General features: G+C 43.5%; 1 pseudogene; it reads left to right on the top strand.

The window, feature by feature from the left end:
* Positions 1-368: 368 nt before the first annotated feature.
* The window catches only part of LOC110122946 (ADAMTS-like protein 3), a 53,204-nt pseudogene continuing 25,685 nt past the window's right edge, over positions 369-27,887 (top strand).

A 27,887-nucleotide genomic window follows, 5' to 3' on the forward strand; every position in this document is an offset into this window, starting at 1 on the left:
ATATATAGCATAAATAACAATATATATATATATATTTTTTTTTTTTTAGTTCTCAAATGTTTGAAAGTGAAAAGAATTTGCTGATTTCTGTCAGCCTTGGAAGAGAATGGACAAATGTTGTCATTATAAAGATATTTGTATTTTGCTTTCTTTATTTTTCCAACAGAAATGAAACCAGAGATGAAGGCCAGACTCGGGGAGCAGGGTCCTCAGATCCTTGGAGTCCAGAGAGTCTACATCCAGACAAGGGAAGAGAAACGCATTAACTTGACCGTCGGGAGCAGAGCCTATCTGCTGCCCAACACATCTGTGATCATTAAGTGCCCCGTGCGACGATTCCAGAAATCTCGGATACAGTGGGAGAAGGACGGGCGTTGTCTGCAGAACTCCAAGCGACTTGGCTTCACAAAGTCAGGCTCACTGAAGATTCACAGCCTTGCGGCCCTCGACATTGGTGAGTACCGGTGCATCGCCGGCCCCGCACAGGAGACCGTGGTGCTTAAGCTCATTGGTACCGACAACCGGCTCATTGCACCCCCAGCCCTTGGAGGGCACACCAGGGAATATCCTGGGATGGACAACAACGAGGCCAGTAATCTGGGAGCCACATGGCATAAGATGAGGCTGATGTGGAACAACAAAAATGAGCTTTATCTGCACAATGGCCAAATTAACAATCAGTCTCTCTTGAGAGCTCTGTTGGGCCACTGCAGCCCTTCTGCAGGAAATGCCAACTCCTGGGAATTTGAGAACAAGCAGTTTGAAGCAGCAGTTAAACAGGGAGCCTATAGCATGGAGACCGCCCAGTTTGATGAATTGATCAGGAACATGAGCCAGCTCATGGAAACAGGGGAGATCAGCGATGACCTGGCATCCCAGGTGATATATCAGCTGGTGGCCGAGTTAACCAAGGGGCAGCCTGCACATGCGCACTGGAGGGGCATCCCTGGAGAGGCACTTCCCACGGCTCAGCTAAGGGGGGAGACTGGAAGTGTGCCCCAAAGCTCGAACTCCAAAAACTCAGGCAAGCTGACATTCAAGCCGAAGGGACCTGTCCTCTTGAGGCAGAGCCAACCCACCTCAATTTCCTTTAATAAAACAGTAAATTCAAGGATTGGAAATACAGTCTACATTACAAGAAGGACGGAGGCCATCAACATACTGTGTGAGCTTGTCACCCCCAGTGAGGCCACCTATACATGGACCAAGGATGGAGCACTGTTACAGCCCTCAGAAAGGTAAGTACAGCCAGAGGACAGTGTTTACTCTGAGATGCCTTCTAAATGGATATTCCAGCTTTCCTTAAAATATTGTCAAATTCCTTCTCCTAAGAATGTGCTTCCAACAGGATCCTTTCGGAAAGAAACTCCAAAATGTTAGGGCATGGCATTCACATATGCATTGGAATTCTAAAAATGAAATTGTACCATCACAGTCACTACCATAAAGGTGGTACAAAACTTGATACCATAAGATTAAATGTTAGCAACTACAGACTCTCTCTTTGCAGGTCACTTAACATTTAAAAATAAAATCTGGGACGTCCCTGATGGTCCAGTGGTTCAGACTCTGTGCTTCCAATGCAGGGGATGCAGGTTTGATCCCTGGTTGGGGAACTAAAATCCCACATGTTGCATGGTGCAGCCAAAAAATTAAAAAATCATGCCTCCAAAAAAGTGAAATCAATCAGGCCATTAAAAAAACATATTTGCAATTCTCCTAAAATGTGCAGGAACTGCAAGAATCTTCTATATCTGGGAGATGTGGTGTCTCGTTTGAACTCACACCAGCCCCATGAGTCTGGCAGGGCAGGAGTTGACACTTTCTCAATGAGATCATTGAGGAACAGAATCTCCTGACTAATTCATGGCCAGTGAGAACCAGGGGCCACGTCTTCTGGACCCCGCCAGGGATGTTAGAGAGTCACACAAATAATAGCTTTGGTAGAAAGATTACCTGAAGTCATTTTCTAATATCAGGCAATGATTTATGTCACAAAATCCAAAAGTAAGATGATAAGGATCAAAGTTTTTTGAGATATTTGAAGTACAATATTCAGTCACCTTATTTTATTATAATAGCTATCCATGTCAGTGAAAAATGTCACATTTCATTCATTTTACATAAATAACGGAATAACAGAAACATTCACTCATTTTGTGTTCTCTGCTGTCTCCAAATCTTGCTGTTAACATACCCAGGACTGTAGACATCTTGCTTTCTTTCAATTCGCATTCAACAGCTCCTTATTCCACCTCCAGGGATTGTTAAGAGACATAGATGTTAAATTGTTTTGCAAACCATAAGGTACTTTAAAAATACAAGTTTTATTTTTATCATCCTTTTTTTCTGCATCACCTAATGTGTGAAGCACTAAAAGAAATCTAGGTAAAATTCAATTTTTATAATAAATCATTGGGCTGTCTTAGAATGGAAAGATAGAACAAATCTAATTTTTAATTTTTTTGCCTAGAACTCTGAATATTAGAGTATAATGTAGTTTTTGAAGTGGAATAAACCTTCCAGATCAACTACTTAGCAGTTCTCAAATCTTTTGGTTTTAGGACTCCTTCAAACTTAAAAAATGATGAGAAGCCAAAGAACTTTTGTTAATATGAATTAACTTTATGTCAATATGTTAATATATCTCATGATGTTTACGCTGTTAGAAATTAAAACCATGAAACATTTTAAATAGCTGTTTGTTAATCCATTTAGAAGTAATAGTAGTAAGCCCAATTCATGTTCATGTAAATAACATAATTTTTGAAAAGCAGTATTTTAAAGATTAATGATAATGACATTGTTTTACATCTTGGCAAATCTCTTTCATGTCTGGCTTAATAAAACATAGCTGGGTTTTCTCCTCAATGCTTCTACCTTCAGTCTGTTGCCATATGTTGTTTTAATTGAAGTTTATGGAGAAAATTGGGCTTCATACATATATAGATAGGTTAGTTGGGAGGAGAAGGAATATATTCATAATCTTTTAAGGTAATTATGGCTATTCTTCTTTAATGCTACACTAAAAATAGACAAGTGGTAGTTTCTTAAAGGTTAGATGGAATGTGGAATCTAAAACCATGTTAAGGAGATTTTGGTAGTCTGTTACAATGAAATCTGTTGCTTTATCTTGTTCTTTGAATGGATCTTTTAACTAGACTAGATTTTATAATGTCATACATTGGTCACTTGGAAAATGTTGGCTGACTGAGTTATACACATCTTCCAAATGTTAACACATTTCATTATACAATACCAAAAATACACGTATTCTTTGATATTACAATCCCAACTTTTCAGAAAAGTCTTTGAGCTTTTGGAAGCAGTCAGACTCATGGTGGGCATGACTGATTTTCTCAAATTCTAATTTTCACTCGAAAGCTTAAATTTTATCATCGGCAACAATTACTGTCAGTTATTTTCCTTGCATTGGCCAGCTCATTTTTTTTCACTAAAAAAATATAACTTCTAAATACCTAAATCCAAATAACCCTGGCTTATCTGTCAGTCATTATTTCAAGTAAAGTAGTATGCCATGAAAAAGGAGCTAGTTCAGCTAGCAATTCAAACAGTCACACCCACAGACTTTGGCAGATAGCAGATGTATGGTGTGTATTTCCTGTTTTGTTGTACAGAATGTTAGAAAAGTTACACTCAGGGGTAGAGATTTAGTGAAATAATAAGTTCTACTGCTTCGTTAAGGACATTCTTGTGGGAAATTGGCATTTTGTTTTTATTGCAAGTGTGTGGTAGCCAGAATACAGTGACTACTGGTACACCTTGCTGCCATAGCTTTGATTCCATTCTGGTGCCAAGTTTTATCCACAACTGCCTTTACTATCAGTGCAAATGTCAACACTCACAGTGAAAAAGGCAAATAATGGTATAGTATCAATATTTACTATTATGAAAATAGTTTTGACCTCACAGACCCCTGGGATCCAAGGACCACCCTTTCAGGATTGCTCAACAATTTCACTTTAGAAATTATAAGGAACATTAGTCAAACCCAAATTGAGGAACATTCTATTATTATCAGTAGTCCTCAAAACTGTCAAAGTCCTCAAAAAAAGGGAAGGGGTTGGGGGAAGACAGAAAAATTGTCACAGACCTTCTGGAGACTAAGGAGACATAATATCTAAATACAATACGATGTCCTGAATGGGAGACTGTGCAACAGGATAAGAACATTAGTGGGAAAACTAATGAAATCTACATAAAGACTGAAGTTTTGTTAACAACAGTGATGGACCAATGCTGGTGCCTTAGTTTTGATCACATACTGAAGTATCACATGCTGAAGATGTTCACATCAGGGAGAACCAAGAAAAAAGGAGATAAGAACCCTCTGTACTATCTTTGTTGCTTTTCTGTAATGCCAACATCATTCCAAAATAAAGTTTATTTCAAAAAAAAAAAAAAAAGAAACTATGAGAAACAGAGGCCGAGAAAGTTGATCAGCTGATTTGTGGCCATAAAGTACTAGAGGGATGTGGTAGAAGACCGTGGTTAGTTCAAGTCAGTGTTTGATGAACTGAGTTGATTTGTGATCATCTGAATTGCTCAAGTGGAATTTGCATTAGTTTCTGTGGCTGAGGCTCCTGAAGATCCCATAAAGATTCTGCCATCCTAAATCAGACCTGTTTCTGCATACTTTAGGGACCAGCCATTTGACACTGAAGCAGTCCTAGTTGGCTAGTAAGAGTTTTTGTTTTTAATATTTTAAGGGAATTTTTAAAAGATCTATTTTTATTTCCATTCTTTCTCCAATACACCTAATTAATTTTTTCAACTTATGTTTAAATTTCTTTATGCAAGAAAAGTTCTCGAGTTTAGATATATTTTTCTGACTTTCACAAATCTTTTCAACTGAAGTCATGCAGAAATGGAATGATGTTTCCAAGCGCCCGTCTCCAATAGGAGGCAACAGTGTAGGCGTGGAGTGTGTTTGGATGCCAGCTGAGTAAGAGATCACAGCTAGGAAGCGAAGGCTGTGGGTGGATTCCCTGGGGGTGATGTCTGTGGAGAGATCAGCTTCATTATCTCTTCAAGTAAAGAATAAGATTTTGTGGTGGAGGTCAAGATCAGATTCCTTAAAGAACTCCACCTTCTGGTTCTCCAGCCCAGGGACTGGCCCAGCCTGGATCCTGGGTGACATCACCTGGCGGGAAGGTTCATGTGTACTCAGCTATTTCTCGGTGACTTCCTACTGTACTGTAAAACTGAGACCACTGAAACAAAGGAATCCTCTGAGAATTGCTAAATCATACAAACATACACATGAAATAATTTAAGAAAAGATTTTCATGCATAAACATTTGTCATGTAGAGTTATTAGTTTTACTTTTTTTCTTAATCAACTGTTCATTAACAGGGATTTGACAGTGAGAGCCTAGCCCTGGTCACAGCTACCTCTGCCTTATTCCTGTTTTTGTTCTGGGCAATCCAGCTGTTTTGGTCTCTTCCCACCTTTGTATACTTCATTTGTGGGTTGCAGGGGAGCTTGCATTCTCTAGTATATTGATTCTCTACTATTATTCTGCTCTATTCTAGTCATTCATTCACTGAGTCATTAAATGTTTTTGAAAACTTGCCATATAAAAGGTACTGTGCTAGACATTGAAAATGCACAGCTGTGAATAAAATCTGGTCCCTGCTTTTGAAAATATCACAATCTCATGAGAATAAAAAGATATTTCATCAAATAAATATATGAACCAAACCAGAAGGAGCCCAGAGGGGGCAGAGATAACTCTAGGAGTATTGGCGAAAGCTTTACAAGGGAAATTACATTTGCTCCAGGACTCAGTGGGTAAGTCAGAGTTGCCAAAAGTGGGGAAGGGCATTCCAAATAGAGTGAACAACTTATGCAAAAGCTCAGGGTGATGAAAGACCATGGAATGTTCTGGAAATTGTTAGAGGTTCTTTATGGCTACAGCAGAGGGTAAGCAAGCAATGTAAAGTGACAGGAAATGAAGTGGCCCAGTTTAGTTCATGAAGAAACATAGAGTATTTAGCAGTTGGTCAAAACAGTCATGCTTAAAATCTTGCATGCTAGACTTCAGCATTAGGCAAACCAAGAACTTCCAGATGTCCATGCTGGGTTTAGGAAAGGAAGAGGAACTAGAGGTAAAATTGCCAGCATTCGCTGGGTTATAGAGAAAACAAGGGAACTTCAGAAAAACATCTATCTCTGTTTCGTCGACTATGATAAAGCCGTTGACTGTGTAGATCATGACAAACTGTGGAAAATTCTTAGAGAGATGGCAATACCAGACCATCTTCCCTGTCTCCTGAGAAACCTGTATGAGGGTCAAGAAGCAACAGTTAAAACCCTGTATGGGACAACTGATTGGTTCAAGATCAAGAAAGGAGTATGACAGCGCTGTCTGCTGTCACCCTGTTTGTTTAACCTGTACACTGATCACATCATGAGAAATGCTGGGCTGGATGAGTTACAAGCCAGAAGGTGGGAGAAACATCAACAATCCCAGATATGCGGATGATACCACTCTAATGGCAGAAAGTGAAGAGGAACTAAAGAGCCTCTTGATAAGGGTGAAGGAGCAGAGTGAAAGAGCCGGCTTAAGACTAGATAGTAAAAAAAAACTAAGATCATGGCTTCTGGCCCCATTACTGCATGGCAAATAGAAAGGAAAAGGTGGAAGTAGTGACAGATTTCCTCTTCTTGGGCTCCAAAATCACTGCGGACGGTGACTGCAGCCATGAAATCAGAAGACAGTTGCTTTTTGTCAGGAAAGTGATGACAAACCTAGACAGTGTGTTGAAAAGCAGAGACATTATTACTCTGCTGACAAAGGTCTGTATAGTCAAGGCTTTGGTCTTCCCTGTGGTCATGTACGGTTGTGAAAGCTGGACTGTAAATAAGGCAGAAGTAAAGAAGGCAAAACCCCAAAGAATTGATGCCTTTGAACTGTGGTGCTGGAGAAGATTTCTGAAAGTCCCTTGGATAGCAAAGAGATCAAACCAGTCAATCTTAAGGGATACGAACCCTGAATATTCACTGGAAGGACTGATGCTAGAAAAGATGCAGGGCAGAAGGAGAAGAGGGCATTAGAGGATGAGATGGCTGGATGGGATCACCGATGCAATGAACATGAATTTGGGCAATCTCTGGGAGGGACAGGGAGGCCTGGCGTGCTGCAGTCCATGGGGTCGCAAAGAGTTGGACATGGCTGGGCAACTGAACAACAACAACAGAACGATCCACGTTGCTAAGATCTGTAAAATGGGAAGAAGGCAGGTGAAAAAATAGTATATGGACTGCTGATCCAGATAATCTATTAGCAACTTCAAATCAAATAAGAAAAAATTAAAATTCAAGTGAAACAAGTATTCTTTCCCATCCCCTGAATCAGTATCTCGCCTGTGAGGATACTCTTGGCCAGCTCTGATTTTCTAAGTGTTATTTACATGCAGATGTTTGGGAATGTCAATAATTGGGAAACCATAAGGGGTTCACGCAGTGTAGCCCTGATTCTTAACAGCATGCTCAAAACCCAATACAATGCAGCAGTAGCTTTGTTACTTCCACTGAGCTTTTCAGACCATGAGAAAATAACCATTGCCAGGGTGCAGTAACTAAAGGTCCACTCACTTCCAGCGTGAAAATCTGAACTGAAAAATTCACATCTGTAGTCTGTTAGAAAGGCTCAGGGCAGAAAATGCAGGCTTAACCTCCAGCAAACTAACACTAGTTTCTTTTTTAAAACATGGTAAATTAAGCATTGAGTCCATCCGGAAGAGTCTGTTCTCATGCAGAGTGAGATAGGAAGTCTGGATCTCTGAGCATAGTCCAGCTCTACCGTCTCAATGAGTTTCAGCCAAAAAGAGTGACTTTTCCACCCTCCAGTCTGTATGTTAATGTTTAGTCGCTAAGTTGTATCTGACTCTTTGCGACCCCATAGACTGTAGCCTGCCACGTTCCTCTATCTATGGAGTTTCCCAGGCAAGAGTACTGGAGTGGGTTGCCATTCCCTCCTCCAGCTCCAGTCTACATAGTGGTCTGCTTATAGGCAGGAAGCTTGACAAGATTATCTTCTGGATCCTTGCCAGCCCAAAGTCAATGTCTTCATTCTCTTTGGGTCGCTGTGGTTCTCAAGTAGTTCATTGTGTCACATGAACACATCCTCTTTCTAACTGTTCTACAGAGTCATTTTGGATGGAATGGGGAAAATACAGATACGGAAACCTACAAAGAAAGACCAAGGAACATATGGATGTGCTGTAGCTAATCATCTCGGTTCAGATGTGGAAAGTTCTTCTGTGCTGTATGCAGGTAATGCCCATTATGCAGCCTGGAGTGCCTGGGTGTGGTCTGGTTTTTTAACATTAAACTCTGGAGCAGCAGTTGCCATGCTTCGCACAGCAGAATCACTGGGGAAGGCGATGTTAAAACACAGATCTCCAGACCCCATTCCCAGGGGTTCTGACACAGCAGGCTTGGAGTGAAGTCTGAGTATGTGCACTTTTTTTGGCCTTGAGGCATGTGGAATCTTAGTTCCCCAACCTGGGATCAAACCCATGACCCCTGCAGTGCAGTCTTAGAGAAGTCTTAACCACTGGAACACCGGGGAAGTCCAAGAATGTGCCTTTTTAACGTGTTCCCAGGTTATGCTGACACTGCTGGCCTAAGGACCACACTTTGAAAACAGCTGCTCTAGAGTTCACCTTCTAAGAATTGGAAATTAACAAGATGGGGTTTCATTGGTGGTGTTAATTGTGCTGACTTTTTGTTTTTAAAATGCCACCATCCAACGAAAGAGATAATTATCCTTTAAAGGTTGATGCATACCTCCCAATGGCACTCCTCTGCCCAATCCTTAAAAACACTTTCAGGAAATTGTCATTGTAAATTAGTGTAAATTGTCCCAGGAAGTAGACAAGCTCATTTTAATATTAAAGTGTGCTTTTTGATGAAGGAACATTTTTAGCTGGCAAAGTTGTAAGCAATGCTTCCTTGTGGCAGGCTCATGATCTGGGATCAAAAGTCAAATAAGAAAGTTACCCTCCAACTCTCTGCTCTGTGGTTTCTGGTATCTATGGCTCAAATAACTAAGATAAGATGAGGAGAAAGACAATTATCAGGGATTGGAACCCAGCATTTAGACAGCCAAGCATTGATGTAGGCAGTCCATCACATCTATAACCTGCCTGAGGAGGTGGGGCCAATTGATTTTCAAAGCTCTTTGGATCTGCATGACTTGGTGCCCCATCCCTCTCCTGGCTGCATTCCCATGGTAGGGCCTTCACACCTTGATTTTCTGTGCCTTGATCCTCCTGGGTGATTATCCTCTGCGAGCACCTGCTCCTTTCTAGAAAACCTCAGTTCTGAGGTTCTGGATTGTTGGGAGAAACAGAAGTCTCTCTTGCAGCTTGCAAGTTTCCTCTTAAGTCCATCCCAGGATAACCCAGATTCATGGGAGAGCTGGTGCAAGGTCTTTAAGGGCCAGAGGACACCTGACAACGACAGCCCTCTCTCAGCCCGAGAGTCCCTGTATTTTCAACTCCCAGCATACCGTTTCAGTGCCCCAGGCACTCAAGGAACAAATGGAACATTTGGCCACCTGAACGTAGTCATTCCCAAATTCTCTTCTGCAGAAGACATGGTTACCAAACAGCTAAATGTTGTTACTCTTTCACATGCTATGCATTAGTGATTAAAAAAAAAAAAAAAAGTAAAGAAATATGTGAGAACTTTCCTGGTGGCCCATCGGTTAGGAATCTGCCTTCCAATGCAGGGGATGTGGGTTGAATCCCTGGTTGGGGAACCAAGATCTCACTTGCTTCTGGGAAACTAAGGCCGCACACTGCAACTACCGAGCCTGTGTGCCACAGTCGGAGAAGCCTGTGCGCCGCAGTTGGAGAAGCCTGTGCGCTGCGATGCAGGCCCAGCACGGCCCCTCCCTCCAAACGCTTCCATGCTAAGGTGGAGGAGGGAAACCAGCCACGGCAGCAGCTCTATGGTAGAGGGACGTGGCCTTCCCTCACCCCCACATGCTCCTGAGAGACCCCTGGGCAACCAGCACGTTTCTCCACCTCATCACCCATCACCCTGTGATGGTAGTGGTGTCTCCCACCAGTCTCTGAGCTGATTGAGGACAAGAATGTTTCCGTTCCAACTTGGTATTTCCATTGTCCAGCCCAGGCACAGAGTACATTTCCTGAATGACTTCATAAATGAATCTGGTAAAAGTACATGGTTCTTAAAATCCAGGAAAGTAAAAGTCTGTGAATGAGTTCCTGATTCTTTATGACCTTGTTTTTATTTTTTTTTTCCATGCAAGTTTTGTGCAGGTTTTATTCACATTTTCCTTCCAGAAAGAGAGTCAGATGGTCCCGGGACCTGGTCTGTTTTGGTTCTGCCTTTACTCATCCAAGGATGCACTGCAGAGATGTCACTCCTGCTCTGCCATGCCTTTCTCTGAATGAATTTCTGACCCTTCTTTTTCAAATGATCAAAGAGGATTTTATCCCTCTAATTTTATTCTTTAATTTATCCCCAGTTTTGGTTATAAAGCCAAAATACCCTCACAGTCTGCTCATGGTGGTTGCATTGCCTCTTTGTAGATATCTCATCTGTGCATCCACCCATTGAGCCCCTGCAGCCTGTGAGTGTGCAAGTCCCCGTGGGGCACCACGGGGGATGCGGACCGAGCCAGGAGTCTGCACCTGCTCTCCAGGAGCTTGGCAGAGCTTACCAAGTGCAGTGAGGTCACTCAGAGCAAAAGCCTGAATCTAACAGAGTTTCCTGCTCCCTTTGAATTAAGAGGCACCTGTCGTCTTGTCTGTTGGAAGAAACATCACCAGACCAGAGCATGGCCATCTCTCTGTTGTGATTGGCGGCTTCGTGGAGGCACCCCTGCAAGCAAATGTGACCATACAGTGTCCTGTAAAAGGTGAGTGTGGCCATTTCTAGTGGGAGGGAAACTAAGGCCAGCCCAGGGTGGCCAGGAGGCACCAGCTAGCATTTTGGTAGCTCAGACAGTCCTGTGGGCTTAAAAATCTGATTTTTCAGCACCCAGACAGAAGATCTGTCTTGCAAGAGTGCGTGTACACCAGCTCGTAAGGCTCGTGTGTAAAATAGAGTACAGTTTACTCATTCTCAGTGAGGGCTAGGAGGACATGAGCACGACTTCCCTGTAGCCAGCATGTTCATACTGGCCAGACCACAGCTCTCCGTCCCTGTGGCAGGTCTGCACAAAAGGCCAACTTCTAGCAGGTGATTGCCTAGAGAGTACAGTCAGAGCGAGGAGCTGTGTGGGAAATCATTAGCTGTGTCCTCCAGCTTGACCAAGGCTGTGCTGGAGAAGGCCAAGTCAGCAAGGGGGGATGTCGAGGTCCTCTGGTCTAGTCTCTCTGTCCTGGACTGTCCTTGGCTAAGCGTCACCATTCTATGCCTCGGAGGCTCTTTCTGCTCTGTTTGCAACAGCCGATAAACCTTCTTTCTAACTGATTTACCTTTTCTTTAAGAAAAACTACATTTTCATCTGATCTCATCTTAATCTAGGGCCATTCTATCTCTTTAAACCACAGATTCTTAAGACTTAACCTGAGCCTCTGCATCCCCAAACTGAGATCAATATTATAAACTCCTCAAAATGAAGATCTACTGTTTTAAGGTGGCCTTGCATACGCCTATTATTGACTGTGCATTGATTAAATTATCTGGAGAGAACTGTATTTGCCTGGTTTCCACATTCTTTGGGGGTACCTGTAGTTGCAGCCACTTAAGATGAATCTCGCCAAGGCCAGAGAGCCCAGGGTAACCCGAGGAGCCCTTAACTGCTGGTCCGGGTACCACAGAAAAGGTGCATGTGATGGCAGGATTCTAGAGCACAGCCTTGCAGCTCTGAGGCTCTGCCTCCCTGTGATAGTCAGTCGCTTACCTGTCACGTTTCTGGAAGGGCACCTCCGGCTTCACCGACAGTGGGAATTTGCTCACCCCGCGGTATTAGTTTTCACCCCTTGTAAGTCCCTGCAGTGCTTGAAGTCCTCACCCGGACTTTTGAAAGATCCCTCCAGCCGCCCAGCTGACCCCACCCGCAAATATGTGAGTTTTCTGGCGAAACACACCCACCATTGTAGAAGGGCCAGCATTCTCTGGCCACAGCAAGGAGGAAAGCAGAACGGAACTTAGCAGTTTGCCAAGCCACACATATCTAGAATTTCTATGGCCCTACACCTGCAGAGGATTCTGCAAAATAGGTCTGACTTCTATTAAGAGAAACCTCAACTTTTAACATTATTTCTAAACTTCTTATTTCCCTGTAATAGTTCACAATTAGACTCGTGGGGGGCGGGGGTTGGTGGGGGACAAGCCTCTGAAAGGAGTGGGATGTGTTATTTGCGGTCATAGGTCAGGGACTGGATTCAGCGGACACTGTCTTCAGGAGGGAAGCCTGCAGCTAACACCATTAAACTGGTCGCGGTTTACTCTCCGGCCAGGCCCCAGCAGTGTGTGGGCCGTCTCTGACCACTCCAGACTCCTGCAGCCTCTTGGACCCTGTGCAGTTCTCACTCTCTCGGGGCCTTTTCTGCCTCCTCCCCCCCACCTCCCCCGCCCCCGCCCCACTTTCAGCCCTTCCTAGGAATGGGCCCATTTGGTCTCTCTTTACCTGGCAGCCACCCCTACAGACCAGACCCCAGGAACTCATCAGGAGTCCTTTCCTTTTCAAAATAAACACCTCATTTTGAGTTGTGTGCCATTTTAAATAAGCCTGAAGTGAACTTACTGTGTTTTCTTATGGGCAGAAGCCATAACTCACGTAGTTGTTCATGGAGATTCTTCTTTTTAGATATAGACGGTGACCCTAGCGTATGACGGCAGTTGAGTCACGTGTCTGTCCTACTCACCTCTCTAAAACGGGAAATAGACTGTATCGGTGGAAGAAGGGGCCTTGGCTATTATCTAATACAGTCTCTGATTTAATAGAAGAGGGCATCGTAACACTGACAAACTGCTTTCTGAAATTACATTTTCTTTCATGTTGCAAATTGTGATCATTCCCATCAATCTGTGGCATGTATACATTTTTATTTTTCAGTTGCCCTTAAAATGCTTATACTAATTAGAGTGGGTTTATCTATTCATAACTTTTAGACATATTTATTAGTTCTTTCTTATAGCTTATGTTGTATTTAACCTATGTGGTATAGATATCAATAGTGATTCTCCCTAGTCACACTTGCATGATTTTCTAATAAATGATAGTAAATAATAGGACCTGAGAATCTGTATTTCTAAGGTTAAAAGCTGTAATTTGCTAGTGTTATTTGTCTTATTTTTATTTTTTAAATTGATTTTTATTGGGGGGTAGTTGCTTTACAATGTTATGTTAGTTTTTACTGACAGCAAAGTGAATCAATATATGTATGTATATTTTCCCCTCTTTTTTGAATTTCCTTCCCATTTAGGTCACCACAGAGCACTGAGTGGGGTTCCCTGAGCTATATAGTAGTTTTTCATTAGTTAGCTATGTCATATAGAGTGAAGTAAGTCAGAGAGAAAAACAAGTGTTATATAGTATTGCATGTAAGTGGAATCTAGAAAAATGGTATCAATGATCTTATTTGCAAAACAGAAATAGAGACACAGACATAGGGAACAAATGTATGAACACCAAGTGGGGAAGGGGAGGTGGGATGAATTGGGAGATTGTGATTGTTTTATTCTTTAAAAAAAGAAAAAGAAAGTTTCCTGTAAAAATGAGGGAGGTGGGAGTTTAAACTGCACCCTCTCTGCCACCTTCTGGTAAGAAAGGGAAGCTCATCTGAGGAAAATGCCCAGTAAATATCAATAGCTACATATTTTTTCATGTGTTAATGCTTAGTAAGAACATCATTTATCCTATAATTTTCTGTGATGTCTGTGTTGGGTTGCTTGTCATTATTATCCCTTAAACTCATTAGCAGTGCGGCTAATCTGAGCCTCTGCTCTAAACTGTTCTTGTGTGTTGGGCTCCTCTTCAGTCTCTAAGAAACTCTGTTGGTCCACAGATTTGGAATGGAGTTAAGCTAGGAAGATGCTTTGGAAAACAATTTGGAAGTTTCCCCAAAAGTTAAGCATATGACCCAACACTTCCACTCCTAAATATATACCCAAGACAAATGAAAACACATGTTCACACAAAAACTCATGCTGAAATGCTCATAGCAACTTTCTTTTTAATAGCCAAACAGTGGAAGCAACTGAAGTATCCATCAACTAATGAACAGGTAAACAAAAGGTAGTATATCCATACAATGAGATTTTATTTGGTCATAAAAAGGAATGAAATATTGACACGTGCTAAGACATGGATGAAACTTTAAAAATCAGGGTTAAGTGAAATAAGCCAGACATGAAAGATCACATATTATATGATTACATTTCCATGAAATGTCTAGAGTGGGCAAGTCCGTAGAGACAGATTGGAGGCTGCCAGTGGCCAAAAGGAGAGGAAAATGCAAGAGAGTGGAGAGTAATGACTAATAGGCACGGGTGTCTCTTTGGGGGTGAGGAAAATGTTCTGGAGTGAGATAGGTCTGGTGGTTTCACAACTTTATGAATATACTAAGAAAACACTGAACTGTAGACTTGGAGAGGGTGAATTTTATAGTGTTTCAATTATATCTTATTAAAATCATAATACAATATAATAGCATGTAAAGTTTTAAAACCCACGGCACAATCATGTTTTATTTGTGAGCATACGAGCATATGGAAAAAATATACAAACTTTCATGGGAAGGACATGTATATACCAATGTCAGGTTTGTTGGTACTGCTGGAAGAGAAAAGAAGGGAAAAAGTTTGGGAACAGAACTTTAGCTGTAATGCTTTGTTGTTTAAAGAAAAACTAACAAAATAAGGCAAACTGCCTTCTAGAAAACATAAACTTAACCGTGGTATAGATTTAAGCCCTACATTCCTGTCATTTTTTATCTCCCTACTGATAGGAGGGGTTGTGGGAGATAAGTGGGTTCAGTTGCTCAGTCGTGTCTGACTTTGTGACCCTATGAACCGCAGCACACCAGGCCCCCCTGTCCATCACCAACTCCTGGAGTCCACCCAAACCCATGTCCATTGAGTCGATGATGCCATCCAACCATCTCATCCTCTGTCGTCCCCTTCTCCTCCTGCCCTCAACCTTTCCCAGCATCAGGGTCTTTTCAAATGATAAGTGGGTAGAAGGTGCAAAATGAGTGCGCACAGCGTGTGTGCAGCAGATGGTAGAAGCAAGGTTCTAACCTGGTAGCATCAGGGGGCTGGGTACTCCAGGAGTTGAGCAGAGAGAAGGAAAGCCTTTTGTATATAAGAGATGGAGATCCATTTCAGAAGAGATAGATTATATAGTTTTAAAGGTACTCTCTTGATTGGGTTTTTTTTTAAGAGTTAGAATGCTGTGAAGTATACCTAGAGTTTTGCTGGTGTGTAACTGAATTATTAGCTTTCTTTACTGGCTTTAATAATTCCAGGGGAGGATTTTGACAGTTTTTGCTGTGCAGCAAGATGATATGCTTGAATTCCTAAGCACAGCCTCATCTCTCTGACAATTATTTTCCCCCATCAAGTGTTGGTTTATACTGTATGGTGTGGAACTCAATGGTGGTGATTTAACATCTCTAAGTCACAAATCCCTTTGGCTGCCCCCCTGCTTCCTGCCCCCACACAAAAAAAATTCTCTTTCCAGAAAAATACACTTATCCACAATATTTTGCATATAACTTTCAGAATACGTAGCCCTTAACTTAACCCTAACTTGAGTCCCTAATATGTGTCAGCTTGAACAGGCTGTGAGGTGGATATCATTACTATCTTTGTATTGCTAATGAGTTAACATGCTCAGATGTGTGAGCTGAGATTTAGTCCCAAGTCTGTATGACTCTTGAGGAACTGGAGGGAGGACGAGGCTCTGGGCTTGAGGCAGCAGAATGGAGACCCGTGGTCTAACCAGAGGGGAGAGTGTCAAGGCTGAGGTCTGAGGCAGGACTGAGGAGGCGCCGCAGCTTGGGGACAAGGTGTCAGGGCTTCGGGTATGGGCAAAACCAGGGCCCAGCCTCACTGGAGGACCATCTGGTGTGGGAGGTCTAGGTTCCAGGCAGAGTCCACCAAGAGGCTGGCCTGCAGGGTGCCAGCCAGCACTAGGCCAGAGGTCTGACCAGGTCTGCCCTCTCTGTCCCCAGGAGGATGGAGGTCTCCCCTTGCTTGCAGTATTAGGAAATGAATATGGCAAGTCGGTCTGGTAATGACTCCCTACTGCCTCACCTAAGGCTGATACACTTGTGTTATTGGTCTATTGGATGAAAAAGCTCACTTATAAACTAGTTTTCTATTCTTTGAGGATCTGCTAAAGCTCTATCCTGAATGCTCCTTGAAACATGATTTTCTACTCATCTTTGATCTATCTCAGTTTCCCATTTGGAGAAAACATGAGTCTCTATACGATCAAGAAGTAGAAAGAAATGCTGGAGGACAGCTTGGTGGTCCAGTGGCTAAGACCCTGTGCTCCCAATGCAGGGAGGCCAGGTTCAAGCCCTGGTCAGGGAACCAGATCCCACAGGCCACAACTAAGTGTTCACATTATGACTAAAGATCCCGTGTGCTGCAGCAAAGACCCAGTGCAGCCAAATAAATTTAAAAAAAGATACGCTGGAACATGGGATTAAGAGCTAGATGTGCAGAATGAAAACCAGAAAGGGCTGTTCAAGCACCTGGCAAATTTCATTCTTATTGCAAAAAAGCCGTGTGCTTGGGCTTCTGGGTTTGCAGAGTCCCACCATCTCTTGAAGCATTCAGATGGCAGCTCTCGTGGGCCAGTCCTGTCATCAGCAACACTGCTTTCATCCCCAGATATCTGCATCTGCTCCTGTCTTTGGTCCCAGCAATATGTGTCTGTCCTGAAAACTTCAGACACCCAGCCCCATGGTAACCTTCAGCCCTTTACATGGTGAAAACGGCTGACCCACAGGCCTTTGAGCTTGTCATTTCACAGTGTGTCTGTTTATTCTCTGCCCTGCAGATAACTACCTACCTCTCTTCTATGTACCATCAACAGACCAGTGGATAAACCAACTCTCTCCCCCAACATAACAGTGTAACTAAAAGACTGCCGCATTTTTTCAGTTTTGTGAATTGGACTTCTTTATATTAAATTTTTTTTTAATTGGTTCTGTTACTGTTTGCAAACCCTTGGTTGGAATACTAGAATAGGTCTTACGACCTGTGGCAGGTTCCTGCTCCCAAACTAATGTATAACCTCTCCACAGTGATATCTTATATCAGATTTACCACAGCTTTCCCCCCGTGGTTTTTGCGTTAGCACGGTTCTGTAATGAAGACTCACTAAGCCCCCCTAGATGGAGGTGACTCAGCCCTGATGGAACTTGCTGGACTGCATGCTCATCTCGGAGGCAGAGACTTGCCTCCTCCGCCCTGCTTTCCAACGTCTCCTGTTGGTGATCATCTGAAGCTCCAGTTCTAATGTAACAAGTGGCTTCACTCTGACGGGTCTCTGAGTGGTGCCAGGGCTCGCCCTGTGTTCTCCTGGCTCCTCAGAATGTGGTGGGAGTGGAAGCCAGGGTGTCTGGTGCAGAGCTCCCCAGACCTGTCTGAGATCTGCCAGGGAGTAGTGAGGGAGCTTGTCTTTAGAGGCAGTAAGAGGGGCTTACCTGGTGGCACAGTGACTAAGGTTCGATGATGCCAGTGCAGGGGGTTCGACCCCTGGTTGGGGAACTAAGGTCTCATATGCCACATGGTGGGGCCAAAAGATAAAAAATATAGGCAGTAAGAGCCAAGGCCTAAAACCAATCATACCTACTTACCTGTAAAGAAGGCCCTACTTGCTGTCTGCCCCATCGATCTTGACTTTAGCTCTTTGATGCTGTGAGACCCCAGACATGGATGGAGAGCTCAGGATGGCTATGGAGGCTGGAGGCATCTCTCATGTAAAACACACAGAACCATCAGAAGCCCTTGAATGACTCGTTTGTCCACATTCACTCCTTGGCCCTAACTGTGCCTTCCTGGTAAGAGAGAGGGGCACACAGGACCCACACTGGGTGGGGGCTGAAGGAGAGGAAATTTCACTGGAATTCAACCTCCAGAAATTTTAAAAAGCATGAGGGCTTCTTAGTTCAGGCTGGAAAAAAAGGCATTCAGACACCATTGATGGAAGAAAAACTGTCACTGTGGAGAGAACACCCTACACTTTGGTGTGATAACAAAGAACCCAAATAGAATTTCAACATCTCTAGTAACATCCCAATTTAGGAGCCCCTTTAATTTTTCTTATTTTTCATTCATTTATTTCCCCTAGCTCTGTATTTGATAATTCAACACCCATGTGCTTATTTTCATGACTGGCAAGTAATATACAAGTCATTTTATTATCATGGATAGTGTCAGTTTGAGGCTTCCCTGGTGGTTCAGACAGTAAAGAATCTTCGTGCAATGCAGGGGACCTGGGTTTGATCCCTGGGTCTGGAAGATCCCCTGGAGGAGGGAATGGCTACCCACTCCAGTATTCTTTCCTGGAGAATCCCATGGACAGAGGAGCCTGATGGGCTACAGTCCATGGGGTCGCAAAAAGAGTCAGATGTGACTGAGCAACTGACACATACAGTGTCAGTTCAGGCCTGGACATCACCTCCCACCCCATCCCCCCTGCCCTGAAAGAGTTTGATTTAATTTCTCTGCCATATGGCCTGAGAATGGGGTTTTTTAAGGCTCCCAAGATGATTCTGATGTGCAGCCAAGGTTAAGAACCAGTGCTTTAGCCAGTAAGTGGGGCCAAAGAGTCTTCTGGAACTTACCTCAAATGTTCTCAAAATGAGAGCCTCTCGCCCAGGGAACAGCGGGGAACAAGGAGTGAACCGGAGGCTGGGGTTAAAGGGCAGGGTGGGATCCATGCTCTGGGCTTGTTCTGGTGCATCAGGCATGTCAACACATTCAGAGTTCTGCAAAGAACTCAGCTTCAGGGTCAGAGAGGGTCATGAAGAGCAACCTTAAGACAGAGCTTTAAGAATTAGTAGAAATTTTCCAAGTGATAAGAGGGAGGGAAGACACAGAAAATCTTAGCGTTACACACAGTTAGATGAGAACAGTGAGGTTCTTGGGGCTGGAGAAGGAGCTGCTATGAGCAGAGGTACCTGCATGTTGAAGGGCTTTTGTCTTTTCTCCTCCAAGAGAGTCAAAGCTCTGGAGCTGGGGAAAGTGAATCTTACTCCCCATCACTCCTAAGGAGAAAGGAAGCACTTCACAGAGGAAGTGGGTCAGCTCAGAGACACAAGAGAAGAGTCGATGCTTTGAGGGAGGAGGAAAGGGAACCTTGGGGAGTCAACCAAGCCTTGAGGTTTCACCCCGGGAACTCCACTGACACCACCCACATGAGGTTCTGCAGGATTTGGAGGGGGCAGGAGGAAGATCAACTTGTAGGTCATGGTACATGACTGCCAAACAAGCCGTACAATTAATGTAGCTTTTAAGGGACATGTCAAAGCTGCTTGTTCATTTACGCCCCAGTGTTATACTGACAGATCACCAACACTGCAGCATACCAAGAAGGGCCTCCAGATGCCCCCAGATTGTTTGAGCTGTTGACGGCTTCCCCGTGCTAGGGTCAGTGGTTTTCACCACTGCTTAACTCCAGTGTGTGACCACTATTCTTGATTTGCTTCAGCTTTGACTTTGACTCTTATTCTTCAGGGAACACTGGAGGGTTTTTGGTTTTGAGATAATAGATAGTATAATTCTCACAGGCCCTTTCCAGACTATAAATGGGACCCTGGCAGACACTGTCCAGCAGTGAACTGAGATATGTCTGTCATGAGCTATGAGATACGACATAGTGCTCACAACATGTGACTGTCGGAGCTAAAGAGAACTGCTTGGTCCCATGCAGAGCCGGAGTTCAGGGCTGTTGAGAGGTCAGGGATGAGCACGAGGGCTTGCTGGCACCCTTCCTCTGTGGCAGAAAAAGCTCATTTTTATTATTTATTTGGCTGCATTGGCTTTCAGTTGCAGCACCCAGGATCTTTCCTTGTGATGCCTGGATTGTCTGGTTGTGGCACCTGGGCTCCAGAGCAAGTAGTCTCAGTAGTTGTGGTGCTGGGACTTTGTTGCCTCGAGGCTTGTGGGATCTTAGTTCCCTAACCACAGACCAAACCCGAGTCCCCTGCATTGCAAGTGGCTTCTTAACCACTGGACCACCAGGGAAGTCCCAAGAATCACCTTTTAAAAACCTTTGAGGATATGACAGAAAGCAGCACAATGTTGTAAAGCAATTATCTTCCAAAAATTTTTTTTAAAAAAGAAAAAAAGCATCAAACTGGGGTGAAAAAATAAACACAATTTAAAAAAAGAAACCTTTGAGGAGGACTCTTGCTGATGAAACTGGGGGCTGATCTGATGACCCAGGTTGTCTCTAAGGTCCCTTAGATCAAATTACTTGGGAACCTGACTACACCAGTCTGTTGACACCATTTTACTAGAGAAGAAGAAGTACTCCCTCTATTGGAGAGAATTCTGTGAATAGTAAAAGCCATAGCCTTGTATGTGGAGGAGGTTCTGGATATGGCTTCCCAGGTGGCTCAGTGGTAAAGAATCCACCTGCCAATGCAGGAGACACAGGAGACGCAGGTTCAATCCCTGGGTCAGAAAGATCCCCTGGAGGAGGGCATGGCAACCCACTCCAGTATTCCCGCCTGGGTCAGTATTCCTGCCTGGGGAATCTCATGGACAAAGGAGCCTGGCGGGCTACAGCTCATGGGGTCTCAAAGAGTCAGACATGACTGCGCAACTGAGTGCATACATACACGGATGGCATCACTGATGGATGGTCCTTTATAACCAAAAACCATGGTTGTACTGTATTTACTGCCATAAGAACAAAAGGGTCTGCAACTAACTCAGAAGAAGAAAATGCCTTGCAGAATGTCCTACCCTGTGGAGACCCCACAGTGAAGGGTGTCTACCCTTTGTGCTCGTAGCTTTGAGATATTCTCTTATTTGTCTTCTTTATTAGTCATGACTGCCTTTGTGCCTTGCCTACACTGTATTCGATTCACCTCTAATCTTATAAACCAGCAGCATGATTTCTTCACATCCCCTGGAGGTGAGTAATGGTAGCTTAAACTTTCAATTTTCATATGTGGGAAAAAAGTACAGAATATTTTCTGAGTGTTGAGTAGCTGGAGGAAACAAACCAATGGACAAAACATATAAGTATAACGTATGTGATCCATTGACAGAAAAAACTCTAGCATTTTAGAGCAGCCTGAAGAGGCCAAAGGATTTTATAGTGTAGAATATTTCATGGGCCTTTCAAGGATGAAGGAAATGTGTTTTTAAAGAGTGACCATTTTAAAGGCACCCCAGAGGTGCAGACATTTTACATGTGTTGCACAGCCCCTCCAGATCTGAACTTTTTTCCCCCATAACATTTGCCTTCCAAAAGTGATTTCAGCATTGTGGAAAGAGAACATTGAATATTTCAGATCTGTAAGTCTTGAGGGAAATAGCCTGTCTTTGAGGTTAGATAAATAAGTTTAAACTGTTTCTGATATTTTATAGCTTTCTCAACAGAGCAAACATTTGTAGGTTTGAAAAACCAAAAAGAATTCCGCCGGAGTTTCCCCCAGCCTCTGCAGTTCTTGGAAAACATTCCCATGTGTGGTGGTGATGCTCTAGGTGTTGAGATGTTCCTTCCTTCAGTGCTAGAGACCTTTGTCTCCGCTTCGACATCTACAAACTTTCCAACTCTGGCTTTATTTTCTGAAATCCCTTATCTGTGTAGAACATCACAGTCTCTGTAAACTCAGTATCCTATACCCCTTGCCAGGCTGAGGTTTAGGTTTAAAGTGGAATTATCTCTACTTGTGGACACGGCGGGGAGAGGAAGGAGAGGGTTAATGGAGAGAGTAGCATGGAAACATAAACAGTACCATATATAAAATAGATAGCCAGTGGGAATTTGCTGTGTGGCTCAGGGAACTCAAACCAGGGCTCTGTGACAACCTAGAGGGGTGGGATGGAGGTTCAGGAGGGAGGGGACAAAGGTGTACCAATGGCTGATTCATGCTGATATGTGGCAGAAACCAAGACAATGTTGTAAAGCGATTATCTTTCACTTAACAATAAATAAAGTGGAATTATCTATGATCCCTATCATTTGCAGGGTTTGGAGATTCCAAAGCCTTCTGGAACTGACTCCCAATCATTCTTGGGGAGCTTGCACTGCCCCGAACCCTCTGCTTCTCACTCACTCTGACACGGACCTGTTGTGGTCTCTCTTTTGCCCCCCATCAGCCAAGAATGCACAACTCACTTCCTTGAGTAGTTTCTGTTCATAGTAAGACATCCATGAATACCAAGCATTTGGCAAATATTTCAAGAAAAGCCAAAGATTCAGGGATCATGGCAAAGGCATGTCACTTCTCAGCCCTTCTCCCTGTTCTTGCTCACCCTCAGCCTTCCTGTCCTCACCCTTAACCTCCTGGGATTGCCATGGAAACTTGAAGTTCTTCTCTCCCTCTTATATAGCCCCTGCCTACACACGCATGCAGCTAAACTTCCAAGGTGTTCTAAAGGAAAAGTATCACCCTCTTTAGAAGACAGCCAGAGTTATCTACTGCAGAGAAGAACAATTTCTTTTTTTTTCTCAGAGTGTAATTGCTTTACAATGTTGTGTTAGTTTCTGCTGTAGACCAAAATGAATCAGCCGTATATGCACATATATCCTCTCCCTCTTGGAGTGCCCTTCTTGCATCTAAAGGGAGTCTCTTGTAGACAGCACGTGGATGGCTCTTCATTTTTCATCCATTCAACCACTCTGTGTCTCTGTGTTGGCTTCTGTACAGTAGCTGAAGCAACCACATGTCCCAGTTTTGAAGGAGCAGCCTCATGCAGATGAATTTGTCATTCAGCTCAGCTCCCGATTGTCTCTCTAACGTAAAAAACTTTTAATTTTGTATTGGAGTATAGCCAGTTAACAATGTTGTGATAGTTTCGGGTTAACAGTGAAGGGACTTAGCCATGTATACACATGTGTCTTTTCTTCCCCAAACTCTGCTCCCCTCCTCAGCCTGCTGTATTTTTAACACCTTTTCATAACTAAGGACGTGCCAAGACCTGTCTGTGTCCCACAGGGAGACTCTCATCACCTAGATTCAGGCGGGCTGGAAGTGAGACCCTCAGAATCAGGTTTTCTCTACATACCCAGACATACACAGTCCTGTGGGACTGGAAATGTGGTCCCTGATGGCCACCAGGATCAGAGGATTTGGAGGTGTCCCTTGAGTGGCAATTGCAGAAATTAGGGCTCCAAATGAGCCTGTCAGCTGTTTTTCTGGGTGATGCTGGTGAGATGGAGTGGGGTGGAGGCCAAGCGCCAAGAGGCCACTACAGCTGACAGCCTACCTTCCCTAAAAGCAGCTACACAGGCCACTAAATGTGAGCCAGACCTGAAGCCAGCCCTCGGACCTAAGCTCCAGGACAAGCAAAGAGACCTCCCCCTCAGAAAGGCTGGGGGTGTGTTTCAGTGCACTGCCTGGGCGGTGCTCGGGAGGTGGTAGCCCACCAAGAACCATCTCTCTGATTGCCGTGGTCCCATGGGACCCTGGAATGCAATCCCCACATCCCCTACACCTCCCTATCCTCCCACCGCTTCATCCCACCGCTGGCCCCCAGAGCCACCAGATCAAGGTGCATCCCCTGGCTGGCAGCTACAAAAACCTCGGTACAAGATACAAATGAAGACAGAAACAGACTCACAGGCTAAGAGAACCTTTGGTTTCCAAAGGGGTATGGTGCAGGGGGATAGACTGGGAGTTGGGGATCAGCATATGTACAGTGCTATGTTTAAGATAGATAACCAGCAAGGACCTCCTGTACAGCACAGGGAACTCTGGTCAGTACTCGGTAACAACCTACATGGGAAAAGAGTTTGAAAAAGAATAGATTCATGTATGTGTATAACAATCACTCTGCTGTACACCCGAAACTAACGACACCGTTAATCAACTGTACTCCAGTGTAATATGTATACACCAGGGTGCCAACAGTGATGTCTTCCCTGGTGGCTCAGTCGGTAAAGAGTCTGCCTGCAATACGGGAGACCCAGGTTCAATCCCTGGGTCAGGAAGATCCCCTGGAGAAGAAAATGGCAACCCACTCCAGTATTCTTGCCTGGAGAATTCCGTGGACAGAAGAGCCTGGTGAGCTACAGCCCATGGGGTCACAAAGAGTCGGACTCGACTGAGTGACAAACACCTTCACTTTCACCAACAGTAAAGCTTGCTTCCAGGGAGCGCCGGCCCCACGGAGCATGGCAGAGGGTGAGCTTGAAGACAGCTGCCAGCCTCAGTTGTCTCTGGAAGGGATCACTGTCAGTCCCCAGATGCAGGTGTTGTCAGAAACCTGTCCCGTGGACATAGTCAGGATGCTTAGCTAATAGACTTCCTTCAAGGAAGAAGGAGCACCTGCGTCTCTGGCCTTTTGCTGTGCCCCGGGGGAGTTTAAGAACTCTTTCTCCACTGGTCAGAATCCTGTGGGACCCACAAATATAAGCCCCATTAAACCAGAGCCACGTGATGCAGAGGTGTCCCCTGACCACAGTCACAGAAATCAGGGTGCCAGATACGAGCATGAGCTCTCTTCCAGGTGACTCCAGTTATTACGGGTTCCCCTGTCCTCCAGAGTCAGGTGATCCAGAGGTGTCCCCTAGATGGCACCCTCAGAAGTCAGGGCCAGCTTGAGTAAACGCTCTCTCCTGGGAGACTCTGGAGCTCCGGAGCACGGCAGAGGGAGAGTGTGACGCTGTCACCCGACGGACCTTGTCCCTGGACTGTTCCAGCAGGCTCCTACGAGTGTGTGTTAAATTAGATGCCTGCCCCTCAGACCTCAACATGTTTACAGCAACTTATGTTCCCTATTCCTGCCCTGGAAAGAGGATCATCTGTACCATTTTTCTAGATTCCACATATATATGTTAATATATGATATTCCATATTTGTTTTTCTTTTTCTGACTTACTTTACTCTGTATGACAGACTCTAGATTCATCGATGTCTACAAATGACCCAGCTTTATTCTTTTCATGACTGGCATATAACATGGAGTAGGAGAAGGGAAGGGTGGAATGAGCTGGGAGATCAGGATCGACGTACATACACTACCATGGGTGAAATAGACAGCCAGTGGGAAGCTGCTGAACACAGGGGGCTCAGCCCAGTTCTGTGTGATGACCTAGGGGGTGGGATGGGGGTGGGGTGGGCGGGGGTTGGGAGGGAGGGGTACATGTGTACATGTAGCTGATTCACTTTGCTATGCAGCAGAAACTAACACAACATTGTAAAGCAGTGTACCCTGATTTAAAAAAATAGTAAAATGCAGTTATTTTATTTTCTTGTTTTGTTTTCTTTCCTAAATATTTTATTATACCCTCCAAATCCTTAACCATTTAAATATTTGTGAATTTTGACTGTTTTTTTTAAAATTTATTTATTTTACTTGCAAGCTAATTACAGTTATTTTAAAGAAAAAAAAGTTTTATCAGATTCTCTATGCAGGTCTGCTCTTCCTCTTATTTTCCCTGTTTCAGTTAATGGTACCACCCTCTATCTGCATGTCCTCCTTAAATCCTTTTTCTCCTTCACTCCCCTGTATCAAATCCGTCACCAAGTCCTATTGGTTCTTCTTGAGTATTTACTAAGGTGATCTGTTCTCTCTAGTTCCCCTGCTCCCACCCTTTTGTGTCTCACCTCAGTTGGTTCAGTGACCACCTAACTGGTCCTGCTGCCCCTTGCCTTACCCTTCCCCATTTGTGTCACATCCAGGACAATGCTTCTAAAGCACCAATCTGATATGTTACCACTGCTTCAAATAATTAAGCCATTTTCTATTTCCTTTAGGATAAATTCCATCAAACTCCTTAGTATGCATAATATTAATAAATTTTCATTTTATGGGCACCTGTTTGCCTATTTAGTCATCTCTCCTTACTCCCACTCCATGTACTTTAAACTTCAGTCATAAAAAAACTCAATTTATGATTCCCCAAGTGCATTATATTTTCCTTCATGTGTATGCCTTTTGGTACACCATTCCCTCTATGTAAAACAATTTTCCCCCAATCCCCATCCCCTTGTCCTCATGTATTAACTTAGCTGTTCCTGCATGTTAAAATCTTAGCCCTCTCTCCAGCCTGCATCAAATACAGTTTTTATGTGCCAGTGGCATCCAGTGTTTGTCAGAAGCCCTTATGTCATGTTACTGCAATCATCTGTTCCCCGCAAAGCCCCTTTCTAAAATTAAGTTTCTTGAAGAAACCTAGTGCACATCATATCCTTAGTTCCAGCACAGAGTCTCACACAAAGTAGGGATCTTGTAAACATTTTTGAATGAATGAAATAATGGTAATGATTTATTTCATTTCAAAGTATAAGATATATAGCCAAAGCTGTACTCAAAAGAAAATTAGTATATTTAAATATTTTAAGTTTTTTAAAAGACAGTTCTCTGGTGGCTCAGTCAGTAAAGGATCCACCTACAATGCAGGAGACCTGGGTTCAATCCCTGGGTTGGGAAGATCCCCTGGAGAAGGGAATGGCAACCCACTCTAGTATTCTTGCCCAGAGAATTCCATGGACAGAGGAGCCTGGTGGGCTACAGTCCATGGGGTCACAAAGAGTCAGACACAACTTAGTGACTAACACTTTCCCTTTTTCACAAATACTAACTCAAAGTTTTAGAAATTTCCATGTGAGTTAGAGTTACAAGGAAATTTATTTGATTTGACAACTATCAGAAAACAAAAGCAAACCACCTGCTTAAGGATAAAACATGAGTAATGTTCCCGTTAGAGTTGGAAGCGAGAGAAATGTGCCTGCTCTAACTTATTATTCAGCATTGTTCTAGAGACTTTAGTTCATACAATCTAATAGTTAATAGAAAAATACATAGGGCTTCCCTGATGGCTTAGATGGTAAAGAATCTGCCTGCAATGCAGGAGACATGAGTTCAATCCCTGGGTTCAGAAGATCCCCTGGAGAAGGGAATGGCTACCCACTCTAGTATTCTTGCCTAGAGAATTCTGTGGACAGAGGAGCATGGCAGGCTACAGTCCATGAGGTTGCAAACAATCAGACATGACTGATCGAGTAACACTTTCACTTTCATAGGTATAAATATAGGAAAAAAATGATAAAATTGTCATTACATAGAGGTGATATGATTGTTTACTATTACAAAAAGAAGAAAATTACTTGAAAACTATTCAAAATAATAAACTTTAGTAAGATGATTATATAGCAGATAAATATGCCAGTGTTTATTGCTTTCCTAATTGTCAGCAATAAACAACTATAAAATGTATTTTAAAAGAGCCTGCTTACTATGGAAGTAAAAAATATAAGATGCCTAGTAATAAATCTATCAAGAAATATATAGGACCTACCTAAACTCTGGTTAAGAGGTAAGTTCTGGAGGAAAGTGCATGGGTGTGAATTTCAGATCCAGGGTTTGCTAGCTGGTATCTTTAGGGAAGTTTAACCTTTCCTTGTGTTTATATTTGAAAAGAAACAACAACAAAAGATAAGTACACCTGTGATTAGCACTTCTCTGGATATTTAGGTTCTGGGCTGGTTTTGCCTTGACCAGCTTCCTTAGCTGTAAGTCAAAGCTAACAATGACTGCTTCCCCAGAGTTGGAAAAAAACTGTGAGAATCTAAGGGTTCATGAAGCATATGTTTTGCCTTTTGTGAGATGCATAACAGATTTCATAATTAGAGCAGTGACATCTCTTTTTTGTCAGAAAGACTTGTGGTGTCTGCCAGTCTCTCTAGACAGAGCACTGCAGGAAGATGGGACATCCTCAAAACCAGTA

Source organism: Odocoileus virginianus, chromosome 16 (genome assembly GCF_023699985.2).
Source record: "Odocoileus virginianus isolate 20LAN1187 ecotype Illinois chromosome 16, Ovbor_1.2, whole genome shotgun sequence".
NCBI lineage: Eukaryota > Metazoa > Chordata > Mammalia > Artiodactyla > Cervidae > Odocoileus > Odocoileus virginianus.